The sequence below is a fragment of the Capricornis sumatraensis genome, chromosome 21 (assembly GCF_032405125.1).
Source record: "Capricornis sumatraensis isolate serow.1 chromosome 21, serow.2, whole genome shotgun sequence".
NCBI classification, from domain to species: Eukaryota; Metazoa; Chordata; class Mammalia; order Artiodactyla; family Bovidae; genus Capricornis; species Capricornis sumatraensis.
The window spans coordinates 56542323-56561658 of record NC_091089.1 but is presented as its reverse complement, the minus strand read 5'-3'; positions in this window follow the sequence as shown (position 1 = coordinate 56561658).

Here is a 19336-nt window from a genome sequence, read left to right as displayed (position 1 = left end):
GAAAATACGAAAGGTTAACCTGCCACAGAACGTTCTGAGGGCTGGTGGCAGTCCCACTAGATTCAAGTGAGAATGGTGCACTGCAGTTGCAGGCTCAGATGAGCAGGTGGCGATTACACGGGGCTGAGGGAGAGTGCTGCCCGCTGCTTTTGTAAGCTAAGAGGGAGCTGCAGCAGTTGTGGCTTCAGTGGGAGTGGGAGTGGTCATCGATGCAGGAAGCGGTGATCTTATTCTCCTGTTGGAGAGCTGGAAGCTGGGGTTTCCCTTGAATCTGTGGAGGTAGCTGCTGTGGTTGTAAGCTCATTTGGAGTGGTGGAGATTGTAGGTTCGGGTGAAGTGATGGTTGCCGGTTCTGTTGAACTGGTGTTCACTGTAGGCTGCCATGTAGTGGAGATTGTAGGTCCCGGTGAAGTGGTGGTTGCCGGTTCCACTGAACTGGTGTTCGTTGTAGGCTGCCAAGTAGCGCAGATTGTAGGTTCGGGTGAAGTGATGGTTACCGGTTCCGCTGAACTGGTGCTCGTTGTAGGCTGCCAAGTAGCGGAGGTTGTAGGTCCGGGTGAAGTGATGGTTTCCGGTTCCACTGAACTGGTGCTCGTTGTAGGCTGCCAAGTAGCGGAGGTTGTAGGTCCGGGTGAAGTGATGGTTTCCGGTTCCACTGAACTGGTGCTCGTTGTAGGCTGCCAAGTAGCGGAGGTTGTAGGTCCGGGTGAAGTGATGGTTTCCGGTTCCACTGAACTGGTGCTCGTTGTAGGCTGCCAAGTAGCGGAGGTTGTAGGTCCGGGTGAAGTGATGGTTTCCGGTTCCACTGAACTGGTGCTCGTTGTAGGCTGCCAAGTAGCGGAGGTTGTAGGTCTGGGTGAAGTGATGGTTTCCGGTTCCGTTGAACTGGTGCTCTTTGTAGGCTGCCAAGTAGCGGAGGTTGTAGGTCCGGGTGAAGTGATGGTTGCCGGTTCCGTTGAACGGGTGCTCTTTGTAGGCTGCCAAGTAGCGGAGGTTGTAGGTCCGGGTGAAGTGATGGTTGCCGGTTCCGTTGAACGGGTGCTCATTGTAGACTGCGAAGTAGGGGGGGGCCCAGGTGTCGGGCTTCCTCCGGGTAGCTGGATAACAATAGAAGAGTTGTTATTATAATTAATAATATTAGAAAATTATTGTAATTATTATTTTTAATAATTAATGCTTATTAACAATGAATAATAATAATGTTGATAATTGTTATTATTCACCAGGGTTATTATGAGTACTCCAATTGTTGTTGTTATCAGACAGGCTAAGAAACAAACCAAAAAGATCTTCCATAGAGTCAGCTTACGGCAGCAATTTTCTTTCACCTAAGAAGAGTGTGAATAAAAAATATTAGTAGTGAAAACAAAAAAGTTTGTCATTTATCATCTCTTTTGTGTTATTATAACCTAGTGTATTAACGCCATTGAATCCCTATACGTCTCTGAAGCAATTTAGCCTTAAAGTCCACACTTTTATTCAGATGGAGGTAATTGCACACTTTCAGTAATATTAGAAGCAATCACAATCTGTTAATATCACATCTTCTTTTATCCTATGTTCCAATGATAAGTCTTTTCACATAAGCAGAACAATACTCTAATGGTAGATTCTCCTCTTTGCACCCAATACATCCCTGAACATTGTCATTACCCCAATCTGCACCGTTTCCAAAATCACTTCTTCAGGAATCCTGTGCTCTAACCACCAAGTTCTCTCCTTCCAACTTGTTTGTTCAATTATTGCTGTAACAGCGTTTCTTTAGTTTTCTTAAAATGTCCAGCCCAGCAGCCCTGGCTTCACTCAGATCTCTCTTTATCCACCTTTTGTTCTGAGGCCCATTTTTCAGTACGGTTGCTAACTCCCTAAAACTTCTCGCACTTCCCTCTGCTCAGTTTTCCCAGCTGGCAAACAAGTGACTGCTTACGCTGGACCTCCCCTTGAACAGTCCCATGGCTGGGGAAAGGCACGTCCCTGAGCACATCAGAATTAACAGAAATGTGTGGTCATCATTCTCAGGTGGATTTTCTGTACTGTTCTCCCATCCTATTATAACTCTGATTAAGATCTGCCCTCCTTTGAAAATACTTCCTTAATCTTCTTCCCTCTCTTTAAACCTGAAACCTCCACCCACCAACACTCATACACAAATTGTTCCCTCCTCATTCCTATTAATTGACTTCACTTCCTTTCTACTTCATTGGGAAACTTGAAATCATCCAATGGGAACTCTTTCAAACCTCCACTGGGTATCGAACCCATGAATCCATTCTCTTCTTTTCCTGATTGATACAAAAGATGCTATCCCTCCTTCTGTCTGAAGCCGACCTGCCAATCTGCTTTTGGATCCCATCCCCTCTGCTTTTCTCAGTAAATCTTTTGTCTTATCCTTCCTCCAGGACTGAATACTCACCATTTTTCCCTTAAATGACTGCCTCCTTTTAACATTTTCAGTTCAGTTCAGTCGCTCAGTTGTGTCTGACTCTTTGTGACCCCATGAATCGCAGCACGCCAGGCCTCCCTGTCCATCACCATCTCCCGGAGCTCACTCAGACTCACATCCATCGAGTCGGTGATGCCATCCAGCCATCTCATCCTTGGTCGTCCCCTTCTCCTCCTGCCCCCAATCTCTCCCAGCATCAGAATCTTTTCCAATGAGTCAACTCTTCGCATGAGGTGGCCAAAGTACTGCAGTTTCAGCTTTAGCATCATTCCTTCCAAAGAACACCCAGGACTAATCTCCTTTAGAATGGACTGGTTGGATCTCCTTGCAGTCCAAGGGACTCTCAAGAGTCTTCTCCAAACACCACAGTTCCAAAGCATCAATTCTTTGGCTCTCAGCCTTCTTCACAGTCCAACTCTCGCATCCATACATGACCACAGGAAAAACCATAGCCTTGACTAAACGGACCTTTGTTGGCAAAGTAATGTCTCTGATTTTCAGTATGCTATCTAGGTTGGTCATAACTTTTCTTCCAAGGAGTTAGCGTCTTTTAATTTCATGGCTGCAGTCACCACCTGCAGTGATCTTGGAGCCCAAAAAAATAAAGTCAACCACTGTTTCCACTGTTTCCCCATCTATTTCCCATGAAGTGATGGGACTGGATGCCATGATCTTCGTTTTCTGAATGTTGAGCTTTAAGCCAACCTTTTCACTCTCCTCTTTCACTTTCATCAAGAGGCTTTTGAGTTCCTCTTCACTTTCTGCCATAAGGGTGGTGTCATCTGCATATCTGAGGTTCTTGATATTTCTCCCGGTAACCTTGATTCCAGCTTGTGTTTCTTCCAGCCCAGCGTTTCTCATGATGTACTCTGCATAGAAGTTAAATAAGCAGGGTGACAATATACAGCCTTGATGTACTCCTTTTCCTATTTGGAACCAGTCTGTTGTTGCATGTCCAGTTCTAACTGTTGCTTCCTGACCTGCATGTGGGTTTCTCAAGAGGCAGGTCAGGTGGTCTGGTATTCCCATTTCTTTCAGAATTTTCCACAATTTATTGTGATCCACACAGTCAAAGGCTTTGGCATAATCAATAAAGCAGAAATAGATGTTTTTCCACACTGAAATCTCTCCTCTCATCTTAAACAAGAAAATCTCCTTGGTTTCAAATACCCATCTAGTGGCTTCCCTGGGGGCTCAGTGGTAAAGAATTCACCACCGATACGGGGGCTCAGGTTTGATCCCTGATCTGGGAAAACCCCACATGCCAAGGAGCATCGAAGCCCATGCAGCGCAATTACTGAGCCTGTGCTCTAGAGCTCGGGAGCCACAGGTACGGTGCTCTGCAACGAGAGAAGCCACGGCAATGAGAAGCCCTCACACTGCAAGTAGAGTAAAAGCCTGTGCAGCAGTCAAGACTCGGAACAGCCATAAATAGATAAATTAAAATACGCTTCTAGCTACTTCTCTTCCTCTCTCTTCGGAGAACAGAATTTCTCGATTGGTCTAAACACAGCATCTCGATTTGCACACTCTTCAGTCCAACCCAGTTCAGCTTCTGCTCCTTCCAGGCCTCTGAAAAACCTCTTAACAGAGTCATCAATAGCACGTATTCACCAAAATCTAACTGACGGATTTTAGCCCTCGTCTTTAAGCCCTCAGCAGCATTTGCCAATGAAGATCATTGCTCTTCTTTCTTGAATGATTATTTCCATTCTCACTGGTTTTCTCCTAACCTCCGGGGATCTTCTCAGTTTCTTTTGAAAGTTCTGATCCACTTTCAGTCTTTACAGTTGACATTCTTATGTGCATGCTAAGTCGCTTCAGTTGTGTCCGATTCTTTGCAACCCTACAGACTGTAGCCCACCAGGCTCCTCTGTCCATGGGATTCTCCAGGCAAGAATACTGGAGTGGGTTGCCACGTCCTGCCTCCAAGGGATCATCCTAACCCAGGGATCGAATCCCCGTCTCTTATGTCTCCTGCATTGGCTGGCAAGTTCTTTACCACTAGCGCTACCTGGGAAGCCCTGTCATTCTTAGGCCCTTGTATTTTTCCACACTAAGTCTTAGGGTAGTGCACTTTTTCTATGAAGGACCAAATAGCAAATATTTTCAGCTTTGTGAGTCATACAGTTTTTGTTATAACTCTACCAGTCTGCCATTATAGTGTTAAGCAGTGATAGACAGTGAGTAAACAAATGAGCATGGCTCTGTTCCAATAAAGCTTTATTCACAAAAATAGGCAGTGGGCCAATGTAACCACTCTATTCTTTATCCCCACTATGATTTTAATTTCTATCTATATCCAAATGACTCTCAAGTTTATCTTCAACCCAGCTTTCCCCTCGAGCCTTTTAATGCTTACACAATAGCACGTCTCAGATGGCTCAAAGGCATCACACTGAGTCCAAACCTAAGGTTATGATCTTGCTAGGAAATCAGGCCAAATCTCAGATGTCATTAAATGGCACCACCATTCGATTCACTTTCGTAAAGTGGAGCAAAGGGATTATCCTTGAAATCTCCCAATCCATTACCAAGCCCTTTTAACTTCATCTGCTAAACATGTCCCAATATTACTGCCTTTATCTCTGTTGATGCCACTTTATTCCAAGTTTCCTTTTTCTCTTGACTGATACAGTAGCCCCAAGCCACACTGTCCTCCACTCAGTTTATTTAATGTACCGTCTCACATCTAAGGTAGGACTTTGGCACAAACAGTTCTGCTATTTGGGAATGCCTTTCCCAACCTTCATTCACCATGCAGAAGGCTGCAGGCTTTACCTTCAACACAGCAAGGTCTTCTCAGGTATCTGGTTTTACCCCAATACCTGAGTATCGGACAGTGATTGTGTTATCAGGAGGGGAATAACACTGTAAAGTTTTTCAAAACTGTTCTTAGAGTATTCCTAAATCTGTAAGTTTTATTGATCACCAACTGATGGACCATTCCTAATAATAATCCTTTTAGTTTCCTATCATCCAGCCTGCAAGTAGCTTCCTGGGACCCAGGAGGAAGGACTATGGGTGCAGAGAATCTAGTTCATTATGTCCTTCCCAGGCTTGAAATATCTGAAAGTGCACAATGGAAGAATTCTCGGAAAATTTCCAATGATGACAGTACAAAATAAAACAAGGTCTGCAAAGTTCCTGGCACTGTGAAACCTACATAAATTTTCAATTGTTCGATATGATTAATTATCACATTGTCATTTGGATGAGAGCACAACCCTCACAGAATGGAATACAACTACGACACTCATGCCTTCCAGGCAGACTAGCACAGGTCTTAAATGTTACAAAATACAGACTGTGGTATTTGTCGAAAGGTCAGGGTTTTGTGCAAATGGTGGCAGCTGCAAGGCAACAGGAACAGAACGAGGACAGGGGTCCCTGAGGCCAGGCAAATGAGGGCCACGAAGACCAAGTCAGTCGTAGAGAAAGTGTCATCTTCTTCACCAAGACTGAAGGTACTATAATACTGCCTTACGAAAATTTTATAAAAAGCAGCTTAATGAAATAAAGTGCACATAGCCAGACAACAGGACAGTTAAGTCCTCCTCCTATTTCAGCCACTTCTGGCAAAAGCAATATGAGTTCTGGAAAATGTTTTAAATTTCCTGGGTCACATTTCCCCTGATTGTTAAACGATGGAATGGGACTAGATCCCACATTTGCATCATTAGCTGCATATTAGATTCACCTGAAGTGTTTAAGAAATATTGTTACATGCATCCCACCACTAGAGTTTCCAGTTTAACTGTTCTAGGGTGGGGCTCAGTCATCAATATTTCTTTAATAATCCCTGGGTGTTTTTATACACAGCTATGTTTAAGAACTACCAGATTCGATGTTATCTAAGGCCTCTTTAAATTCTGCTTTTTATCTCTCCAAACAAGTAGAAACATTTTCTATCTCCACTCATTTAACTCACTTATTATTTCACACTGACCTAGCAATAGTATCAGTTCAGTTCAGTTCAGTTCAGTCGCTCAGTCGTGTCCGACTCTTTCTGACCCCATGAATCACAGCACGCCATGCCTCCCTGTCCATCTCCATCTCCCGGAGTTCACTCAGACTCACGTCCATTGAGTCCGTGAAGCCATCCAGCCGTCTCATCCTCGGTCGTCCCCTTCTCTTCCTGCCCCTAATCCCTCCCAGCATCAGAGTCTTTTCCAATGAGTCACCTCTTCGGATGAGGTGGCCAAAGTACTGGAGCTTCAGCTTTAGCATCATTCCTTCCAAAGAAATCCCAGGGCTGATCTCCTTCAGAATGGACTGGTTGGATCTCCTTGCAGTCCAAGGGACTCTCAAGAGTCTTTTCCAACACCACAGTTCAAAAGCATCAATTCTTCGGCGCTCAGCCTTCTTCACAGTCCAGCTCTCACATCCATACATGACCACAGGAAAAACCATAGCCTTGACTAGATGGACCTTAGTGGGCAAAGTAATGTCTCTGCTTTTGAATACGCTATCTAGGTTGGTCATAACTTTTCTTCCAAGGAGTAAGCGTCTTTTAATTTCATGGCGGCAGTCACCACCTGCAGTGATTTTGGAGCCCAAAAAAAGAAAGTCTGACACTGTTTCCACTGTTTCCCCATCTATTTCCCATGAAGTGATGGGACCAGATGCCATGATCTTCGTTTTCTGAATGTTGAGCTTTAAGCCAACTTTTTCACTCTCCTCTTTCACTTTCATCAAGAGGCTTTTGAGTTCCTCTTCACTTTCTGCCATAAGGGTGGTGTCATCTGCATATCTGAGGTTCTTGATATTTCTCCAGGTAACCTTGATTCCAGCTTGTGTTTCTTCCAGCCCAGCGTTTCTCATGATGTACTCTGCATCATGAAAGAAGTTAAATAAGCAGGGTGACAATATACAGCCTTGATGTACTCCTTTTCCTATTTGGAACCAGTCTGTTGTTGCATGTCCAGTTCTAACTGTTGCTTCCTGACCTGCATACAGATTTCTCAAGAGACAGGTCAGGTGGTCTGGTATTCCCATCTCTTTCAGAGTTTTCCACAGTTTATTGTGATCCACACAGTCAAAGGCTTTGGCATAGTCAATAAAGCAGAAATAAATGTTTTTCTGGAACTCTCTTGCTTTTTCGATGATCCAGCGGATGTTGGCAATTTGATCTCTGGTTCCTCTGCCTTTTCTCAAACCAGCTTGAACATCAGGGAGTTCACGGTTCACGTATTGCTGAAGCCTGGCTTGGAGAATTTTGAGCATTACTTTACTAGCGTGTGAGATGCGTGTAATTGTGTGGTAGTTTGAGCATTCTTTTGCATTGCCTTTCTTTGGAATTAGAATGAAAACTGACCTTTTCCAGTCCTGTGGCCACTGCTGAGTTTTCCAAATTTGCTGGCATATTGAGTGCAGCACTTTTGCAGCATCATCTTTCAGGATTTGAAACAGCTCCACTGGAATCCCATCACCTCCACTAGCTTTGTTCGTAATGATGCTTTCTCAGGCCCACTTGACTTCACATTCCAGGATGTCTGGCTCTAGATTAGTGATCACATCATTATGATTATCTGGGTCATGAAGATCTTTCTTGTACAGTTCTTCTGTGTATTCTTGCCACCTCTTCTGAATATCTTTTGCTTCTGTTAGGTCCATACCATTTCTGTCCTTTATCAAGCCCATCTTTGCATGAAATGTTCCCTTGGTATCTCTAATTTTCTTGAAGAGATCTCTAGTCTTTCCCATTCTGTTGTTCTCCTCCATTTCTTTGCATTGATCGTTGAAAAAGGCTTTCTTATCTCTTCTTGCTATTCTTTGGAACTCTGCATTCAGATGCTTGTATCTTTCCTTTTCTCCTTTTCTTTTCACCTCTCTTCTTTTCCCAGATATTTGTAAGGCTTCCCCAGACAGCCATCTTGCTTTTTTGCATTTCTTTTCCATGGGGATGGTCTTGATCCCTGTCTCCTGTACAGTGTCACGAACCTCATTCCATAGTTCATCAAGTATTCTGTCTATCAGATCTAGTCCCTTAAATCTATTTCTCACTTCCATTGTATAATCATAAGGGATTTGATTTAAGTCATACCTGAATGGTCTAGTGGTTTTCCCTACTTTCTTCAATTTAAGTCTGAATTTGGTAATAAGGAGTTCATGATCTGAGCCATAGTCAGCTCCTGGTCTTATTTTTGTTGACTATATAGAGCTTCTCCATCTTTGGCTGCAAAGAATATAATCAATCTGATTTTGGTGTTGACCATCTGGTGATGTCCATGTGTAGAGTCTTCTCTTGTGTTGTTGGAAGAGGGTGTTTGCTATGACCAGCGCATTTTCTTGGCAAAACTCCATTAGTCTTTGCCCTGCTTCATTCCGCATTCCAAGGCCAAATTTTCCTGTTACTCCAGGTGATTCTTGACTTCCTACTTTTGCATTCCAGTCCCCTATAATGAAAAGGATATCTTTTTGGGGTGTTAGTTCTAAAAGGTCTTGTAGGTCTTCATAAAACCATTCAACTTCAGTTTCTTCAGCGTTACTGGTTGGGGCATAGACTTGGGTAACTGTGATATTGAATGGTTTGCCTTAGAGACGAACAGAGATCATTCTGTTGTTTTTGAGATTGCATCCAAGTACTGCATTTCGGACTCTTTTGTTGACCATGATGGCTACTCCATTTCTTCTGAGGGATTCCTGCCTGCAGTAGTAGATGTAATGGTCATCTGAGTTAAATTCACCCATTTCAGTCCATTTTAGTTTGCTGATTCCTAGAATGTCTACATTCACCCTTCCATCTCCTGTTTGACCACTTCCAATTTGCCTTGATTCATGGACCTGACATTCCAGGTTCCTATGCAATATTGCTCTTTACAGCATCGGATCTTGCTTCTATCACCAGTTACATCCACAGCTGGGTATTGTTTTTGCTTTGGCTCAACAAAGTTCATACTTTTTCTACTGAACCTCCACAGCAAGACTCCACCATGGAGGATGGGCATTCCAGAGTCATGGTAACCCAACCAAACTGCCAAGCAGTATACATAATGTATAGTCAATGCCAAGTTTCTAAACTGGAGCTGAAGATATAGGGATACAGTCCTGAGATAAAGTTAAGTCAGCGAACAGCCAAGATCAAGAACCAAGGAAAGTTGAATCTAGTCTCCAAAGCTAGCAGAGAAAATCTGGAGAAGAGAGCCAGGATCCTATGTCAAGGTTATGTGCACTAGAGTTCAGAACCAAGGGAGCTATAAACAGAGTCACATACAGGTTCAGAGGCTGGAACAGCGTAAGAAAATAAGATGATCACAATAGAGTAGGATTCTCAAAGTTCCAAATATGACCCAGTCTCTCACCGGAGTCTCATTAGTGAATTCATCTCTACATTGCTGACGTATTTGCTCCATTCTCCCTTCTCAAAGTTGTATTTGTACCTTATAATTATTCCTTTTATTTTCATACATTATCTGAGAATATTTGAATCTGCAATGTTCAAAGAACACTAGCTCTTTGAAAACAGAGACTATCAACCACTCTTCTTCTTGTGGATTGCCTCATGGTAACTTATACTGATCAGAAAAGGCAATGGCAACCCACTCCAGTGCTCTTGCCTGGAAAATCCCATGGACAGAGGAGCCTGGTAGGCTGCAGTCCATGGGGTCGCTAAGAGTCAGACACAACTGAGCGACTTCACTTTCACTTTTCACTTTCATGCATTGGAGAAGGAAAGGGCAACCCACTCCAGTGTTCTTGCCTGGAGAATCCCAGGGACGGGAGAGCCTGGTAGGCTGCCATCTATGGGGTCGCACAGAGTCGGACATGACTGAAGCGACTTAGCAGCAGCAGCAGTAGCAACTTATACTGAGAACACAGCAAATGCTCAAAATGAATATAGGTGAATTAAAGGATTAAATACATGTCCTGGGAAAGAATAGACCAAATACATCTCCACAGAGAGCACATTCCAACCTGGATAAAAGGTGCTCTACTAAATATTACTTGTGCGTGGCATTCCTGACCATGCAGGGACTCCTGGGTTCACACACACCCCAGTTAAGTTGGAAGGGACATCACTTGATTGTGCATGCCAGTATGTGGTGCTGTGAGTCTCTTGGTTATTTGAACACGTGGCTGACTATAGAGATGAAGTGTTAAGTGAACAGAAAGCATGGTGTTGAATTTCTGAAATTACACTCTTCAGTCAAAAATAAACAAGGCTCTTGCTGTTATTATTTAAAGGGATAACACAAGACTTTAAAAAGAGATAAATGTTTTCTTATCCTCTGAAGACACAAAAAATCTAGACAGAGTATTCTATGTTAACTTTTAACCAATTTTTATGTTATCCAGAATTTCAGAATGGGAATGTATATAATCCATCTTCTCTGTTATATTACAAATGTATTTATTTATTAAATATATTAATGTTGCAAATGTTGTAGGTGGAGCATATTTAAGGGAACATGTGTTCATCCAAGGAAAGGAATGTTAGAGCTGAAAAAGTTCTTCCAGCTTATCAGATACAAGCTCTTCAGGTTATTCTAGAAATGAGAATACCGGAGCAAAAGAGTTGACGTTGGAAGTAGTAGTACCATTATTATCCTGGATGACCCAATAGTGAGCATTGGTGCTCAGACTTTCCAGTGTTAAGGCTAGTGTAATTTCCACTCCACTGCATTATATATGGCATATTATTATACTGAACTACAATAATATATTAATATAGTGTATACTATACTACACTATACCAATGAAAAATTCTCACACAAAGAGATTCCTTGTATAATGCACACCATGCTCAATGCAGTGGAACTTGCAAGCCCATGACAAGGACCAGAAGGTAAGTCCTTTGTCCAGTTTGTGACATGTTTTTGCTGGGTTCCTCTTCAGCATGAAAGTGAAAGTGAAAGTCACTCAGTCGTGTCCAGCTCTTTGCAACCCCATGGACTATACAGTTGATGGCATTCTCCAGGCCAGAATACTGGAGTGGGTAGCAGTTTCCTGCTCCAGGGGATCTTACCAATCCAGGGATTGAACCCAGGTGGTTTTTTTTCCTCATTGCAGGCAGATTCTTTACCAGCTGAGCCACCAGGGAAGCCCAAGAATACTGGAGTGGGTAGCTTATCCTTTCTTCTGCAAATCTTCCCGACCCAGGAATCAAACCGGGGTCTCCTTCATTGCAGGTGAATTCTTTACCAGCTGAGCCACCAGGGAAGCCCCCTCTTCAGCACCAGTTCAGTTCAGTTCAGTCGCTCAGTCGTGTCCGACTCTTTGCAACCCCATAAATCGCAGCTTGCCAGGCCTCCCTGTCTATCACCAACTCCCAGAGTTCACTCAAACTCATGTCCATCGAGTCAGTGATGCCATCCAGCCATCTCATCCTCTGTCGTCCCCTTCTCCTCCTGTCCTCAATCCCTCCCAGCATCAGAGTCTTTTCCAATGAGTCAACTCTTTGTACAAGGTGACCAAAATATTGGAGTTTCAGCTTTAGCATCAGTCCTTCCAATGAACACCCAGGACTGATCTCCTTTAGAATGGACTGGTTGGATCTCTTTGCAGTCCAAGGGACTCTCAAGAGTCTTCTCCAACACCACAGTTCAAAAGCATCAATTCTTCTGCACTCAGCTTTCTTCACAGTCCGACTCTCACATCCATACATGACCACTGGAAAAACCATAGCCTTGACCTCTTCAGCACAGAGCAGTATAAAAATAGTTCTCAACAACAACAGCAACAACAACAACAAAAGTCTCTACTCACAGGGAGTTTGCATGCTAATATAACAGGGAGGAAAACAATTGTGTATAAACAAATATAAAAAACTCTAATGCTGGGAGGGCTTGGGAGCAGGAGGAGAAGGGGACGACAGAGGATGAGATGGCTAGATATCATTACCAACTCGATGGATGTGAGTTTGAGTGAACTCCAGGAGTTGGTGATGGACAGGGAGGCCTGGCATGCTGCAATTCATGGGCTCGCAAAAAGTCAGACATGACTGAGCAACTGAACTGAACTGAAACAAATACAGTAACTGCTAAACATTGTTGAAAAAAAGGGGTGATAAAAATTGAAAATGGGTGAGATCAGTGGGAAATATTGGGAGGAAGGGGTGTGTTAAAAAGAGGAGAAAGAATAAGAAAAAATGAAAATGGGAGAGAAGGAAGTTCAGGAAAATAAGGACCTGGGCAAAAAGTTTTATTACATCTCAAAAATGATATAGGATTGCCTGAGGGTCTCCATCTTATAGGAAAATAATACTGATTTTCTAGCTGTGAGTCAAGGACATCTCTGCCATTTCTTGCTAAAAAGGAGGCTAGTAGGATTCCTCATAGTTGTAGATTTGCTCTGAGGATTAATGATTAGTGGCTCAGATGGTAAAGAATCTACCTAGCATGCAGGAGACCCGGGTTCAATCCCTGGGTCGACAAGATCCCCTGGAGAAGGGCATGGTAACCCACTCCAGTGTTCTTGCCTGGGAAATCTCATGGACAGAGAAGCCTAGCAGGCTACAGTCCATCCATATATACAGTCTATACATCACAAAGAGTTGGACACAACTGAGCAACTTTCACTTCACTTAATGATTTATGACAAGAGTTAGAGTGATGTCTGGCATAGACTATGCTTTCAGTAAGTATTAGCTATGACTATCCTTAGTATAGTATTGGTGCTTTTATTTCTAATGCTGCAACTACTCGTTGTCTCTTATCATGTTGATTTAATAGCCCATTACAAAATAGCTATAAAAATTGCTGACCCATCAACCAAAGAGTTGCATAAAACTGTCAAACTAGCATTGTATAACGTCATTGTTCCACTGGGAACTATTATCAACAATACCAAAAATCAATGATTGCTATTAAATATAGATAAGATGGAATACTCTTGTCAGTAAAGACTTTGCTAAGTTAGATTTTTCTATAAGGGTTATATCAAAGGGATTAGGAAACAGCTCTAGTTTTACTGCATAGGATTAAACAAAGTCCATGTTATTCACTAGGTAAATCTGAGTCAAGTTGGATTTATCTTTAATAACCACCTAGCTTACTTTCCTACCTGAAGATTTCCATCGCTTTAGTTATTATCCAGTTTGACTGTACTTGCCAGTTTGATGAACTTGGATATTTTTTGAAGGACTTGGATATTTTCATTTGGTTTGCAAACAAAGTGAGACTCACTCACCAGGCCATTTTTGCAGAATGTTCTGGCATGGATAGAATCTCAACCCTTTCAAAGAAGGAAAATGATGGGTGGCATTTACAATAAGGGTGGAGAACCTGTGATCTAGGCTCAGCTTCTGGGTAATATTACAGCCCCAGGAACAATTTCTGCTGTGTCATGTTTGCTCTGACTCAGGACAAGTGAAGTCTCTACAAAATTGTAATCATTGAGGAGCTGTGAATGTTTAATTAGAGAGTCAGCTTTAGCTAAGAATGGCCATAGGCAACTGAAGTACATTAACAATTACCAAGGAAAGTTCTCTAAGCTTTTCCCCTCACTTTATAAGGATTAAGTTCCTATATCTCCCAACAGAAAAACAATATACCAAAATTTATTTTCTTTATGAGTTTCAATTCATTTTTAAATTCTATTATTTAATTTGATCTTAAGAGAAAATATTTTTATTACTATGCCTTAAATATCTATGGTAAATGAAACATTTTCAGCTAGCCAGACATATGCTGAAAAATATGCTTGAGATAGTATTTGTAAACATCTTCAAGTTTGCTGTTTTCTAGAGAAACTATCAAGATGAATACTTGGCTAAAGGGATTTTGTTTCCACCTGACTCTTCCAGCATTCTGAAGATTCAATTATAGAGTGTCAAACTCAAACACAAATGACAAGGAGAGTAGCCTCAGGATGGTCCTTTGTGTGATGACTCAAAGGACAAACCCTTTTCTTTCAGTAAACCAAGAATCCTCTGTGGGATTCTTATTCAACTAACCAATAGGGCTTGACCTTCTTAGGCTTCATTTATAGGTGAGTAAATACAGGCCTACTGCCACCGCTCCAAACTGTGAAGACAAAATATTGCTTTTATTTTTCAGGTGTGAACTTTATCTTATCATTTCAATTTTTAGCACAGTTCTTTCCTTGGTCCTGGGCTTCCCTGGTGGCTCAGTGATAAAGAACCTGCCTGCCAATGCAGGAGATGAGGGTTCAATCCCTAGGTAGGCAAGATCTCCTGGAGAAGGAAATGGCAACCCAGAGGAGCCTGGGGGTCTACAGTCCTTGGGGTCCCAATGAGTTGAACACGACTTAGTGACTTAACAGCAATATCCCTTGTTCTACTATCTAAAAGACCACTTAAAACTATGCAGTGAAGACTTGATTCTTGGTATAAAGCCCTTAAAAATAGACAGAAAGGCTATATTTTCATACAAAGTAGAGATTTTCTAAGGATTTCTTTCACCTAAAGAGAATATCCAGAATTAGTATCTGGATTTCCAGCATATTTAGAAATATGAATTCTGACAGGTTTAGAAGTTATATCTAGAATCTAAGTATGAAGTTGTAAAAATGTAACTTTAAACTAAACCCAAGACGTCTTTGGAACTTTATGAATTTTATGAATTTGCTCAAGCAAATTCCTCTCTGAATCATGTCTCACCATAGTGGTGAGTACTGAAAGTTAAATGAATTTATTTTATATCATGTGGTCATGGAAACATTTCTAACTCTGTAGATAAGTAAATATAAAAACAAGCTTCTAAAGTACAATAGAGCAGAATATAGCGTGAAAAGTTGAAGGAAAAAAATGAATACATGGTTACTCTTCCTTTGGGAGATGGATGTAAAATTGTGACTGGCTACATTGCAGTAAAGGAATTAGAAACTAGAAATTAGAAATTGCTATTAAATCTGAAAGTCAGACTGCAATAAAGGCAAATACTAAAATAGGGCAATCATACTCACCGCCGAGTTTTCACAGTGTTCAATATCTAGCGTGTATTTTCCTTTCTTTCTGTCCATTCTTGAGCTTGCAATTCTACAAACTGAACTCCAGAAATATTCTCAGTCCATTCATTGCCCTATATATCTGCAACCCTGAGGAATAATTATAATGACTGGTCTGATCCATCAGAGCAGGTGTGGATGAAACTGAATGGTAACTAATTATTCACTAAAACAGAGAAGGAAATGAGGTATTAATTACAGCAAGACTCAAGAAATCCCACTTCTGAGAGCTACTATGACTAACCCTTCAACAATCCTCCTGACAGAAAAGAACGCTAAAAATCTTACACAAGTCTTCCTCTTATTCCTTTCCGCACCATTTTTCAGACACCTGTCTTCTATGTTAGGACCAACCTAAGAAAAAAGAGTGAGGTGGAAGCTTGTCATTGTTTTGTCTCTACTCACCCTTGAATGTCTTCTCAGCCCTGTAAGCACCCATGGCCTTAGGGTGATTTCATCTTTTAAGTCTCAAGATAGGCGTCTGAAAGTTTACTGGGTCAGTTGATCAGTAGTTCACATGTATTTAAAATCCATTAGAACCAATGTTCTAGGCAATAATATGTTGAAAATCTTGAGGAAACCCTTTTTCTGGTCAAGAAACGTAGTTTGTCTCAGATTAAAAAAGGATTAACTCATAGATTTATTAATTCTACAAGTGAGAATATTGTGTTTCTAAGCAGTGCCAGGTATGTGTGTGTATATATATATATATATATATATGACAATGATATTTATTGAATGCCTGAAGTCAGGCAATGTTTTGAGTACCTCAAACATGCTTGCTTATGAAATACAACTTTCATATGATATTAGGGTATCTTTGGCCACATTTTATCAGTGAAGAAATTAAAACAGACGAATAAATCAGTTTATTAAAAGGTCATGCTTAATATTATTGATACCTTTAATTTATGCAAGTCCCTTGTAGCCCATGGCCGTACAATGATATCAAAACCAACCAAAGGAGTGAAAAGTAAGTCATTATGTTTTCACTCCTCTTGAGACAAATCCCTTCCCAGCTTGTCAAGTCTTCGGCAGTTTTTCTATGTGATGGATGTTCTAAGGCTTTTTGCTGTTGTTAGTTGCTTAGTCATGTTGGTCGCTATTGCAACCCCACGGACTGTAGCCTACCAAGTTCCTCTGTCCCTGGAATTTTCCAGGCAAAATACTGGAGTGGGTTGCCATTCCCTTCTCCAGGGGATCTTCCCAACCCAGGGATGGAACCCACGTCTCCTGCATTGCAGGCAGATTCTTTATCACTGAACCACAACAGAAGCCCCTTCTAAGGCTTGAGGCTATGCCATTTCAGTTGATCCAATAGAAGTCATTAAACCGAAGGTGTTGGATATATTTATAAGAGAAATTTCAGAGAAAAGCTTTATTTTTATTAAAAAAAGTCAGAATTCAAAACTGTCAAAGAGGTCTGTTTAATTGCTAATGAACTTTTTGCACTAGAAAGTACCTGCCATTTTTCCAAAAATATTTTACAGTACTTTAAAAATGATAATGCTTTTTTAAAAATGTCAATGCCAATTGTTAGTTGCCAGTATATAGAAATACAGTTGAACTCTGTATAATATATCTCGTACCTTACTACCTTGTTAACCTCACATGTTAGTGCTGGTAGTTAAAAATTTTCTTTCTAGAAGATTATGAATATGTACAACGTTTGTTATTGTTGCTTAGTTGCTGAATTGTGTGCAACGCTTTTGAGAGCCCATCACCTATAGCCCACCAGGCTCCTCTGTCCAAGGTATTTTCCAGGCAAGAATACTGGAGTGGGTTGCCATTTCCTTCTCCAGGGAGGCCTGGTGGGCTACAGTCCATGGGGTGACAAAGAGTTGAGTTCATTCACTGAGTTGTGTCTGACTCTTTGTGACCCCATGGACCACAGCACGCCAGGCCTCCCTGTCCATCACCAACTCCCAGAGTTTACTCAAACTCATGTCCATTAAGTCCGTGATGCCATCCAACCATCTCATCCTCTGTCGTTCCCTTCTCCTGCCATCAATCTTTCCCAGCATCAGGGTCTTTTCAAATGAGTCAGTTTTTTGCCTGAGGTGGCCAAAGTATTGGAGTTTCAGCTTCAGCATCAGTCCTTCCAATGAATGTTCAGGACTGATTTCCTTTAGGATGGGCTGGTTGGATCTCCTTGCTGTCCAAGGGACTCTCAAGAGTCTTCTTCAACACCACAGTTCAAAAGCATCAATTCTTCTGCGCTCAGCTTTCTTCACAGTCCAACTCTCACATCTATACATGACTACTGGAAAAACCATAGCCTTGACTAGACAGACCTTTGTTGGCAAAGTGATGTCTCTGCTTTTTAATATGCTGTCTAGGTTGGTCATAGCTTTTCTTCTAAGAAGCAAGCATCTTTTGATTTCATGGCTGCAGTCTAAATCTGCAGTGATTTTGGAGCCCCAAAAATAGTCTGTCACTGTTTCCACTGTTTCCCAATCTATTTCCCATGAAGTGATGGGACCAGATGCCATGATCTTCGTTTTCTGAATGTTGAGTTTTAAGCCAACTTTTTCACTCTCCTCTTTCACTTTCATCAAGAGGCTTTTTAGTTCCTCTTCACTTTCTGCCATAGGGTAGTGTCATCTGCATATCTGAGGTTATTGATATTTCTCCCAGCAATCTTGATTCCAGCTTGTGTTTCATACAGCCCTGCATTTCTCATGATGTACTCTGCATATAAGTTAAATAAGTAGGGTGACAATATACAGCCTTGATGTACTCCTTTTCCTATTTGGAACCAGTCTGTTGTTCCATGTCCATTTCTAACTGTTGGTTCCTGACCTGCATAGAGATTTCTCAAGAGGCAGGTAAGAATGATATAATTATCAAACATATGGTATAAATTTGACTTTATTTGCTTTAAGATATTTTTACATTTTTATTCTGCAGAGACATTGATTTTCATTTGTATTGGAGGAACATAGTCATGGTGTACCCTGATAGTTCAGTTGGTAAAGAATTTGCCTGCAAAACAGGAGACCCAGATTCCATCCCTGGGTCAGGAAGATCCCCTGGAGAAGGGATGGGCTACCCACTCCAGTACTCTTGGGCTTCCCTTGTGCCTCAGCTGGTAAAGAATACACCTACAATTCGGGAGACCTGGGATCAGTCCCTGGGTTGGGAAGATCCCCTGGAGAAGGGAAAGCCTACCCACTCTAGTATTCGGGCCTGGAGAATTCTATGGACTGTATAGTCCATGGGGTTGCAAAGAGTTGGACACGACTGAGCGACTTTCACTTCATTTCACCTCACTTCAGTCATGGTGTAAGTAAACCCTTTTCATTTTTGACAGCATCCACGCATCTTATCAACGGCATAGAGAAGGAAAGTTTATTCTATCATTTGAGTCTCCTGCTTACAGTCTCTAATTGACTTAGCAATTGCAAGCCTCAGGCACAAGTCTTCGTCTATATTTTGAAAAAAAAATTATAGAAAATATTAACTTCAAAAAAATAGCAACAAAATTAAATGACACATTGCTCTGTGGCTAAATTTATCATTTAAAATCAGAATTTTCTTTATTTGGCAAAGAACAACACTTCAGCTTGTATTATTGACAATCCTTGTGAATATTTCAATCTGAAAATCCACATTAAAAACAGAACATATCTGGATTGTTATAATGAATAGAGAGCCTGGGTATCCTTCATTGTGTTGCCACAATCTCCTATGAGAAACCTTCATCTTGTGCAGGATTTATAGCCAAAAAGAAATCTGAAAATCTTGGCTGACATGTAGTTGAGAGAACTCTGGTAGATGAGCAGTCTTAGGGGGAAAAAGTCATTTTTCATTCATCTAAATAGAGAGATTCACTGAATTATTAAAAGTAAAATTAAAAATAAATATGAAGCATCCTGTAAATGTGTTTTATATATAATTATCATATAACACTATCAGGGGGTCTTTATTACATTTTTCACAAAACTGAACCCATTGCAATAGCAGGTGTGCGTTCACTAAATA